This window comes from Gopherus flavomarginatus, chromosome 16 (genome assembly GCF_025201925.1).
Source record: "Gopherus flavomarginatus isolate rGopFla2 chromosome 16, rGopFla2.mat.asm, whole genome shotgun sequence".
NCBI classification, from domain to species: Eukaryota; Metazoa; Chordata; order Testudines; family Testudinidae; genus Gopherus; species Gopherus flavomarginatus.
In genome coordinates, this window is record NC_066632.1 from 11,289,796 (window position 1) to 11,298,970 (window position 9,175).

Here is a 9,175-nt window from a genome sequence, read left to right on the forward strand (position 1 = left end):
AGAGACCTCTGCGGCTTTGCTTCAGCAAGTCTCCTTCTCCAGGTCTCTGTTTGAGGACTGAGAGAGTATTCAGGTTCATGGACGTGAGCACCAGGAGGAACCTCTTTTGAGTTTTCTCCTTCCCTTTTTGTGATTTTACTAGAAAACAGATGTCCCTGTTTAGAAGGTAAGAGCCTCCTCGAGGTTTGAAACCTGTTCAGTCTGATCTCTCTGTTGATAGTTGAAATCTAGGCATGGAAAATACACGTTTAAGGATGCAGAATTTTATTCTGCACCTGGGATTTTGTCCTTTAGAATCACTGGGACATTAGGGTTTGTCCTTTTTGTTTCACCTTTTCCTCCATCCCTCCCTCCCTCCTTTCTCTTTGTCTCTTTCTTCTTTTGTCCTTTCACCTGTTCCCCTCCCAACACCAGGAGCGGTGTGTGTGTGTGTGTGTGTGTTGCGGGGGAGTGCTCGGCAGCACACACTGTGGGAGGTCCACCCAGAAATGTGGAGCTGAAATAGTGCTCGGGCAGTGATCCCCACTGGTGACTTGGGCCATCCTTTGGGCTCTCTGGTGAAAACCCTCGGCCTCCTGTTCTCAGTCTCTACCCTGATTGGCTGAGCAGGGGGTTATTGACAGGGAGGAGACTCAGGTCCTTGTTGCTCTCTTTGAAGACCAAGGAAATAAGTCAGAACCAGTTATATGTTTGATGAATTCTGCTGCTTCAGTGCATTAATAGTCTTTGAATAGTTCATGATTCTCTCTAACATTGCAGTTCTCCTACAATACTTGTTGAACAATTACTGTGCAGTGTTGGTCTGCAGCTCATTTGAGAACACTTTACTAAAGTCAGTCAGTGTTTGAAATTCAAGATCTGATGGTTAGTTTGAAAATCAGGGCTCTTGGGTCCTATTCCCAACTCTGCCACTGGCTGGCTGTGTGACCTAAGACAAGTCAATTCTCCTTTTTCAGCCTTAACTTCTCCCTCTTTCAAGTACGGATAATAAGGATCCGCTTCTACCTACCTCTCGGTGGTTGGAGGATGGGGATCCATTGGAGAGTGTCACTAGGGGTAGTGCACAATATGAGGTGTCCTATTACCTTTGCTCAGAGCAAATTATGACATAATAGACTAGCTGAGATAGTCTCTTTTATTTGTATTATTTTTATTATGAAATTTTTAAGAGCAGCAACTACTTAGCTCAGAGTGAAGCATCTTATCTCATGTTTGTAATCTAAGTGTCTCCTCTTTGTGTGCAATGAGGCAATTTAACACACTATGACAAACAGGAGATGCTTTTGTTTTGCAACAAAATATTTTTGCAAAGAACTTTCATCCCATTTATTTTGATTTCAAGAAAGAAAGTGGTTTAGTCTGAATGGAATTTTCTGATAGAAATGGTTTCAATTAAATTTCTCCACCATCTCAATTCCTGAGCTCTATCCCTGCCTCTGGGGAATGGAGGTTTCCTGGTTGTTAGAACAGGAGTCAGGACCTGTGGCTTCTCTTTCTGGCTCTGCCACCGCCTTGCTGTGTAGGCCCTTGGGTAGGTCACTTCCCTTCTCTGGATCTCAGGCTTCTCCCCATCTGTCCAATGGGAACAGGGACAGTTCTTGAACTCTGGGAAGTCCTTAGCCTGGGTGATATAAGGGGCGTTCAAACCCTCTGTGAAGGAGAAAGGGGAGTTTCCCAGTGTTTAGCACCAAGGAATTCTGAAGTTTGCTAAAATGTCTAGTCTGTGGAAACAAGAAATGGTTGGGGCAAAACTTTTTAACCACTGCCTTTTTTAAAGCCCATTCATGGATGTGTGTCCCTATCTCTCAGGTACCTGGGGTTCTTTGCCAGGAGGAGAGAAGAGGTTCCTGCCTCTGTTTTTGTGGCCTTAACAAACCAGGTGTTGTGCTCCAGTTCTCGTCTGAGATCCCTGAAGAAGAACATCTTACCACCCTTCAATAAGACAGGACCTATCTTTAAAAGGGAACAAAGAGAACTCTGAGACTTACTAGCTCGCCTCACTTCCATAGCTGGAGAGATACTGGAGTACATTCTTAAACTATCAGTTTGTCAGCAGCACCAACAGGATAGTTTGGTTCTTAGGACTAGTGAGCATGGATTTGTCAAGAACAAATCATTCCAAACCAATCCTCTTTCCTTCTTCGGCAGGGTTCCGGGCCTAGTGAAGGTGGGTAGACAGTAGATGGGATCTAGCTTGGTGTTACTAAGGCTTTTGACACAGTCCCGTAGGACAGTCTCACAAGCAAACCAGGGAAATGTGGTCTAGATGCAATCAGTGTGATGTGGGTGCAGAGCTGGTTGAAAGCCCAGACTCCAAGAGCCCTTCTCCATATCTGGCTGTCCAACAGAGAGGATGTACCTGTTGGGTCTGGCAGGGATCAGTCCGGGGTCTGGTACTATTCAATATTTTCATTACTGATTTGGAAAATGGAGTGGAGAGCATGCTTCTAAAATTTGCAAATGACACCAAGCACTTTATATCACATTACTGGAATTCAAAATGCCCTTAACAAACTGGAGAATTGGTCTTCTTGAGCCAAACTCCATGGCTGGACCCCTCTCTTTAGACTGGGATGAAGTGAAACCCCAGAGCCAAACACTCCTCCTCCTGGGCAGTGCGCTCCGTCCTTGAATGGTCAGATGCTGATTAGCACTGTCAGAGCAGCTTTGTCTGGGAGATTCCCAGCACTTTTCAATAGCGGGAAAGTAAGAAATCCCATCAATGGAACTCAGGAGTCCTGACTCCCAGTCCCCTGGTCCAGTGTCTCCAGCGGAGCACACTCCCTCTCATAGGCAGGGGGAGCGGCCATGAGGGCCTGCTTGTAATTGCCAGCTGTGGGAGGGAGTGTGCAGCAGTGGTTAGCAAAGGGGCCTGGAAAGAAGGACTGCTGGGTCCCATCTATACTTCTGACACTTGGTGTGACCCTGAGTCAGTAGCTTCCCCTCCCCAGGTTTGTTTCTCATCAGTAGGGTTGGGGTTGCAGTTCTGACAGCCCAGGGGGGTTGGGAGGCTCCAGGAAGGTGTGTAAAGTGCTGAGATTTCAGAATCCCGGAGGCGCTGTCACCCCTGCACTAGGGTGATGTTCTGCACCCCCTGCTGCTGGCCAAGTTTCTCCTTTCCCTGGCAATAAGACAGACTCTTGTTTTCACAGCCAGCTGATCGCCCAGTGTCATCACCCTGCCTGCTGGCTGGGCAGGGTAACTCCTCAGGTCACCACCCTCCTCTCCAGCCTGTCTTGGGCTTGGAGAGTGAGGAGAAGGGCGAGGGATGACATTGAACATCCTCCATCCATCGCTTCATCACCAGAGCAAGTGAGTGGCATTAGGGCTCCATGGTGGCATCCCCTGTCTGTCTGGGGAGAGACAGAAAGAGGGGGAGAGAATCTCTCCCAAAGGACATTAGTTTTGCAAACAGCCCCCAGAAGCCCCTCACTCTCAGACTGGGGAGGGGCTTCTCCAGAGCCGTCTCCAGCGTGTTTGGCAAGGTCCCAGCAATGGGGCTCCCAGCCCTTCCCTTGTGGGAGACTGTTCCACAGGCTGAGAGTCTCTGAGCTGGGCCGGACCCGGGGAGCTGCTGAGCATGGAAATCAATGGGAAACGAAGGGGCCCTGGCCTTGCTATGTCTAGGGACTTTGAAGTGGGGAATGGTTTCCCAGGAGAAGTCTTGACTCCTGAGTTCTGTTCCTTCTCTAGCCTGGGTGGAGAATGGGTGGGAGGAAGTGTGAGTGTGTCCTGGGCTGGCAGGAGGGAGCTGCTTGTCCAAAGTGACCAGTGGTCTTTGTGACTGACCCCAGTGCTCGAAAAGGACTAGACTCCCCGGTTCTTGCAGCCCCAGGGATGACGAGGGGGAAGGTTGAGGGGGAGCAGATCATGCAATGAACTCCTGCCAGTGTGTGTAGCTTAGACTCCCTGCACCCCCGTGGGGGGAGGAGGAGCTACTCTGGCTGGGGCAGGGATGGGGAGAGACCAAACAAGTTGGTTAGTGAGAGGCTGCCTTGAACCCAGACTCACATCTGCTACCCGCTCGGTTCCAGGATGGCCAGGCTCCTGAGGATGTTCAGGAAGAAGGCTCTGCAGGCGGCCCCAGAGCCTGTGGAAAGCAGCTGCCATCTTCCCCAGGAGCCGAGCGGCCCAACCGTCCCCAATGGCGGGGAAGGAGATCGCGGCCGGGCCAGGAGGTGGAAGTGCCCAGCCTTCTGGAAAAGGAAACCTGCTCCCGGTGCAGGCGCTGAGCTGGGAGAGGCACCATCAAGGCCAAAATGGAGCTGGGCCAGGATGCAGCTGGGCAAGCAGGACCCAGCCCTGGTGCAGAACCGGGCAGGGTGGTTCCGAGGCTTGTTGTGTCGGCAGCAGCAGCCCCAGGAGCCCAGCCCCGATTTCCAGCAGGAGGCATCGCCCTGCCCGGTTAGTGGGGACCTTCCAGCCTTCCCAGGGCAGGAGGTGGAGGATCCCTCTCCCAGCCCCAGCAGCTCGGCCCGCTTCCTGTGGGACAACAGCAGCCCCTGGAACTTGGACAGCAGCGAGGCCGACAGACGCTTCTGCTTTATTCCAGGTGAGGAGCCTGGCTGGGCTCGGAGGGGTAAGGAAGGGGCTGTGAACACTCCAGGCCCAGGCCCTGAGCAGTGCTATGGGGGTGGGTCCCCAGCTCAGGTGTCTGGCCTGAGCCACTGAACCCCACTGACGCCAGATGCTGCCACTTTATTCCTTGATGCCCCATTGGGTTGAGGGGGAGTGTGGGAGGCACCTCCCAGGGAGTCCAGGATTCTGGGTGGAGGGGTCTCTTTGCTATGGACTCCTGAAGGACATGGGGGCTGATGACACTGAGGCTACTTGGAATCAAATACATTTGAGATACAAGTACATAGCCCATATTCATTACTTCAAATACAAAAATGGAACGCACAGCCAGCAAAATTATAACCAGCAAATCTTAACCTTGTCATAGACAGCTCACACGACAACCTTTGCACAATATTTGCTGCACATATATAACAGTGGTGGCAACAATGATCCCTACGGTCCCAGTTCATATTAATAACGTCACAGAAGGCTATAGAGAAGTGGGAGAGAGGTGTCTTCCAGCTGGCGTGTCTCATCCATTTCTCCCTTGCCGCTTGGGCCGAGGTGGGAAGGGAGCGAAACATCCCCGGCTGAAGATTTTGCGCTCGACCTTGAAGATTAAGCCCAACCCCCCGGCATGGCTAGGTCAGGGTTGTCCTGGGCTCTGGGGGCAGAGGGCTGAGCTGGGAGAAGGGGCAGATGAGGGGATTTTGTCTCTGATAGATAAGGGCTTTGTCAGGAGAAAGCTGTAGGTCACATGCTGGGGGTGTCAGTGAGATTTCAGCTGGGGTAGCAGCAGCAGGGAAGCAGTGTGTGTGTGTGTGTGTGGGGGGGGGATTCACTTGGTAAAAATGAAACTCCCAAGCCGCTCCCTTTGCTGGAGCAAAAGCCTCTCATTTATCTCCTCAACTCCCTTCCATGAAAATCTCCACCCCTCCCCTGGTGCTGAGAGACCCTCTTTACTCCCATGGAGATTTGTAATTGTTCTAACTCTTCCTTTGCCTTGTCCAAATTGTTTTCCCAGAAAAATGATCAAGGACATTTCAAATGAGAAAAACAAACGAAACCAGAGAAACTCTCACCACACACAGTTTGGGTCTGAATTTTTCTACTGAAATTTGGAGATAATAAAACTCCTTCCTCTGTTGGCCAGAAACCAAAGCTAGACCTCCCCTGCTGTAGCTGTGACTTCTGCTACCAAACCACCAATGCGCTGTCTCCTCTTGTGAGAAATTTCTCTGCACAGTACTGCTGCTAATCCAGTTATTGACTCCAGGAAACATTTTCCTTAGCCTGGTTCCGTGTGTCACTGGTTTCTATAGCAAAGGTCAGTCCCTAGCCCTGTGGTCCGGACATCCTCATTCGCATCAGGCTTCAAGTTGAGAATAATTTCCTATTCCCGCTCTGTGGGAGGGGAGACTTTTAAACGCTCTCTCTGTGCGACTGCACATGGCTAAGCAAAGAGAACAAACCCAAATCCCCCCTGTGCTTTGGGAGCCAGGTTTGCAGTGGGAATTCTGTAGTTCAGATGACTTCACACCTGGTCATTGTGATTGTTTACCAGTTTCTCTGGCATTGGGGCACTTTTACATTTCAGCTGTGATGGCTGAGTGGTTAAAGTGTTGGAGTTGAAATCCAATAGGGTTCCTCTGCGCAGGTTCAAATCTTGTTCACAGCGAGGCCTGTGTTTTAGCCAGTATCTTATCCGAGCAATTCCCTGTGTACAACCCCCTGAGACACTCTCAAGTCTCTCCCCACCCCAAGTAAATCCTCTTCTGCTCCTTTCATAGAGATGCCTGGGACACCACCTCCCCCTGTGTCCCTGAGGTGTCAGGCAAACTCTCAGTGCCTGTAGCCTCTGCCACTCACCTAGTGCCCCATAGATCAGCCATAACCCTGGTTCTGCTCCTCTCTCTAGTGGGTGAAAGGAGCCAAGTCAGTGACTCCATGGGATTTGCCCCGGACCCCTCTAGGGCCGGCCCTGAAGGGAAGCACTGACTATCACAGTGACAATACAACTGACCAGCATTGCGGGGGAGGCTGAGGGAGATCCGCACTCATCAGGTCTCTTCTCTCCCCCAAGGTGAGCCAGACACTGCTCTCTCCTGACTCTCACTCTAGCAGCTGGACACTAAGGAGCCATTTCCCCACAGCAAATGCATTGAGTGCCCCTATGGTGCTGGGGGGGCCTTGCGCTGCTGCTGGCTCTGGGGATGGCAGGGGGGTTGATGTCTGCACAGATTCTCAGCTGCCAGGCCGGAGGGGACACTTGAGACCTTACCAGACTGTCTCATTGAAGACAGGGGGTTGAAAGACCTATACAGACGCTCTCCAGAGCACGGAGCAACATCCGCCCATGCAGCCAGGCAATGAGCATTTCTCACAGCCTGGAGCCAAGGGTGAGGTGGCAGCTACTGTTCCAGCTCCTGGGGGACAGGCCCTGTCAACTAACAGACACTTCTTACTCACCACAGCTAAGGGCGTCGGGTTCCTCCAGTGGGGGTGTGAAGCAGCCATTCTTTTCCTGTCCTTTTTTTGTGCGACTGCTGACAAAAACATCCCAGATAGAGAAGCAACAGGCCAAAATACTGTCATGCAACTGCCAAAGTAGCTCAGTTGGGAGAGCGTTAGACTGAAGATCTAAAGTTCCTTATTTTAATCCTGGTCTTTGGCAGGCCCTGTCATTATGCTTTGTGCAGAGATGGCTTGCCCTCTGGGAGCACAGCAGTGCCTCCACCCAAGGTGAGTTCCTGACCTTGGGATCTGCAGTAGGAAAACACAGAAGGGGCTTACTTGCCCCTAGTTGGCCCATCTGACCTTTAATGATGAGAGCTGACTTTCCCAACATTGTGGGAAGAAAGTGAGGCAGGGCAGCCTCAGGAATGGTGCCAGAGGGCTGCTAAGCAGGGGTTGGGGATGAAAACTCTTCTGTGCAGCTGAGGAAGAGCAGTACCAAGGAAGGGGCATCTGTAAAAGTGACCCCACACACCTCTCCTCCTCTGGGCAGCTGGTGCTGACAGCTCCAAGGGAAGGCTTAAAAGCCACACAACAACCGAGGACAGGGCAAGAGGAGGGCAGGACCATGCCTATGTGTGGCCTTCAGACAGGCACAAAAACACTCAGCCAGCCTGCTCCCTGCCATGCCAAACACCCACTGAAGGCCACCCACAGACCAGCATGCGTGGCAGCTGCTGATGCTCTGTGGCCGTTATCGAAGAGGGTAGGAAAGCAGGGCCAGCCCCCCTGGTGGGGCCTCTTGCCATTCCCACTCAAGGTGCTCAATTTTGCCATGGGGCAGGAGATTTTACCCCAAGAGGCTTTTCTCCAGCTGGCGAGAAGCAGAGAAACACCCAGGCTCCATGTAGCAAACCACCTCAAACACAGAGACTGGCGCACATTTGGAAGAGGGAAACTGCTCTACACACTAGCCCTGGGCAGCCGCCCATTTTCTTTGGCAAGTCAGGAAGGGCAAAGGCTACACTGGAAGCACCTGCGGCTCCTGCCCCAGCCTTTGTGATGCTCATTCCCCCCAACTCCTTCCCAGGGCTCTAGCTGAAGCCAGAGCATTGGCCTGAGCAGCCAAGAAGAGGTTTCAGCCATGAAGGGAGCAGAACTTTTAGCCCAAAGGTAAAGCTGCACAAGCACAACCACAAAGGGACTCAAACTCTCAATCCCCTGATCCGAAATCAGATGCCTTATCCATTAGGCCACGGGGTCACATAAAAAAAGGCACTCCAAGCACTTCTTTGGAAAAGGCAAACACTGATGCATCCAACGAAGTGGGGATTCACCCACGAAAGCTCATGCTCCAATATGTCTGTTAGTCTATAAAGTGCCACACGACTCTTTGTTGCTTTTGCAGACGCTGTGTTACCCAGGTCAGCTACTGAGGGGGGCAGAGACTCTCTGAGCACAAGAAGTCGAGTTCCCAGTGAGATGTGAGACTTAATTCTCTGGAGCCGGGTGCAGGGCTTTGGCAGGGAGGCTCAGGCATGGGGGACTGTGGTGCAGCAGATGCACCAGCTGTCTAGCTGCGGAGATTTAATCTTACTGAGGAGGAGGAGGAGGAATCCTGCTGATAGGCAGTGTCCAGGACCGGTGCAACCACTAGGCGAACTAGTCAGCTGCCTAGGGTGCCAAGTGGTTGGGGGAACCAAAAGCCACACTCAGATGAGGCAGTGGAGAGGAGGTAAGCTGGGGAGGGGGCTTGGGGGCGTGCGGGGAGAGGGCTTCCCGCAGCAAGTAACAAGGGCGGGGGCGTGCAGAGGAACCGCTTCCTGTCCCAGCTCACCTCTGCTCTGTTTTCTCCCCTGAGCACGCTGCCCCCGCTCTAATTCTCCTCCCCTCCTATGCTTGTCGCACTAAACAGCTGATTGGCACCGCAAGCCTGGGAGGCAGGAGAAGTGGAGCAGTGCCGGCGTGCTCAGGGGAGAAGGCAGAGCAGTGGGGAGCTGGGGCTGGGAGATGCTGCAGGAGGGGCTGCCTGGCTCTTCCACATGGCCCCTGCCCCTGCTCCGCCCCAGTCCCGCCCTCCTGCCCCTGCACTCACTGCATGGTAAATAGAGTGACCCAGCCCCAGCCTGGTCCACTCCCCTGGTTCCCAGCCATGCAGCCA

At 52.5% G+C, this 9,175-nt stretch overlaps 1 long non-coding RNA gene and 1 other non-coding gene across 2 annotated transcripts; both read left to right on the top strand.

The window, feature by feature from the left end:
• Positions 1-1,945: 1,945 nt before the first annotated feature.
• On the top strand, positions 1,946-4,130 carry LOC127035764 (uncharacterized). The gene is made up of 3 exons (XR_007769931.1): positions 1,946-2,167; positions 3,153-3,312; positions 4,035-4,130. It is a non-coding gene; the product is annotated as an uncharacterized LOC127035764 (long non-coding RNA).
• Positions 4,131-6,156: 2,026 nt separating this feature from the next.
• TRNAS-UGA (transfer RNA serine (anticodon UGA)) lies at positions 6,157-6,238 on the top strand. The gene has a single exon. It is a non-coding gene; the product is annotated as a tRNA-Ser (tRNA).
• The last annotated feature ends 2,937 nt before the right edge of the window (positions 6,239-9,175 follow it).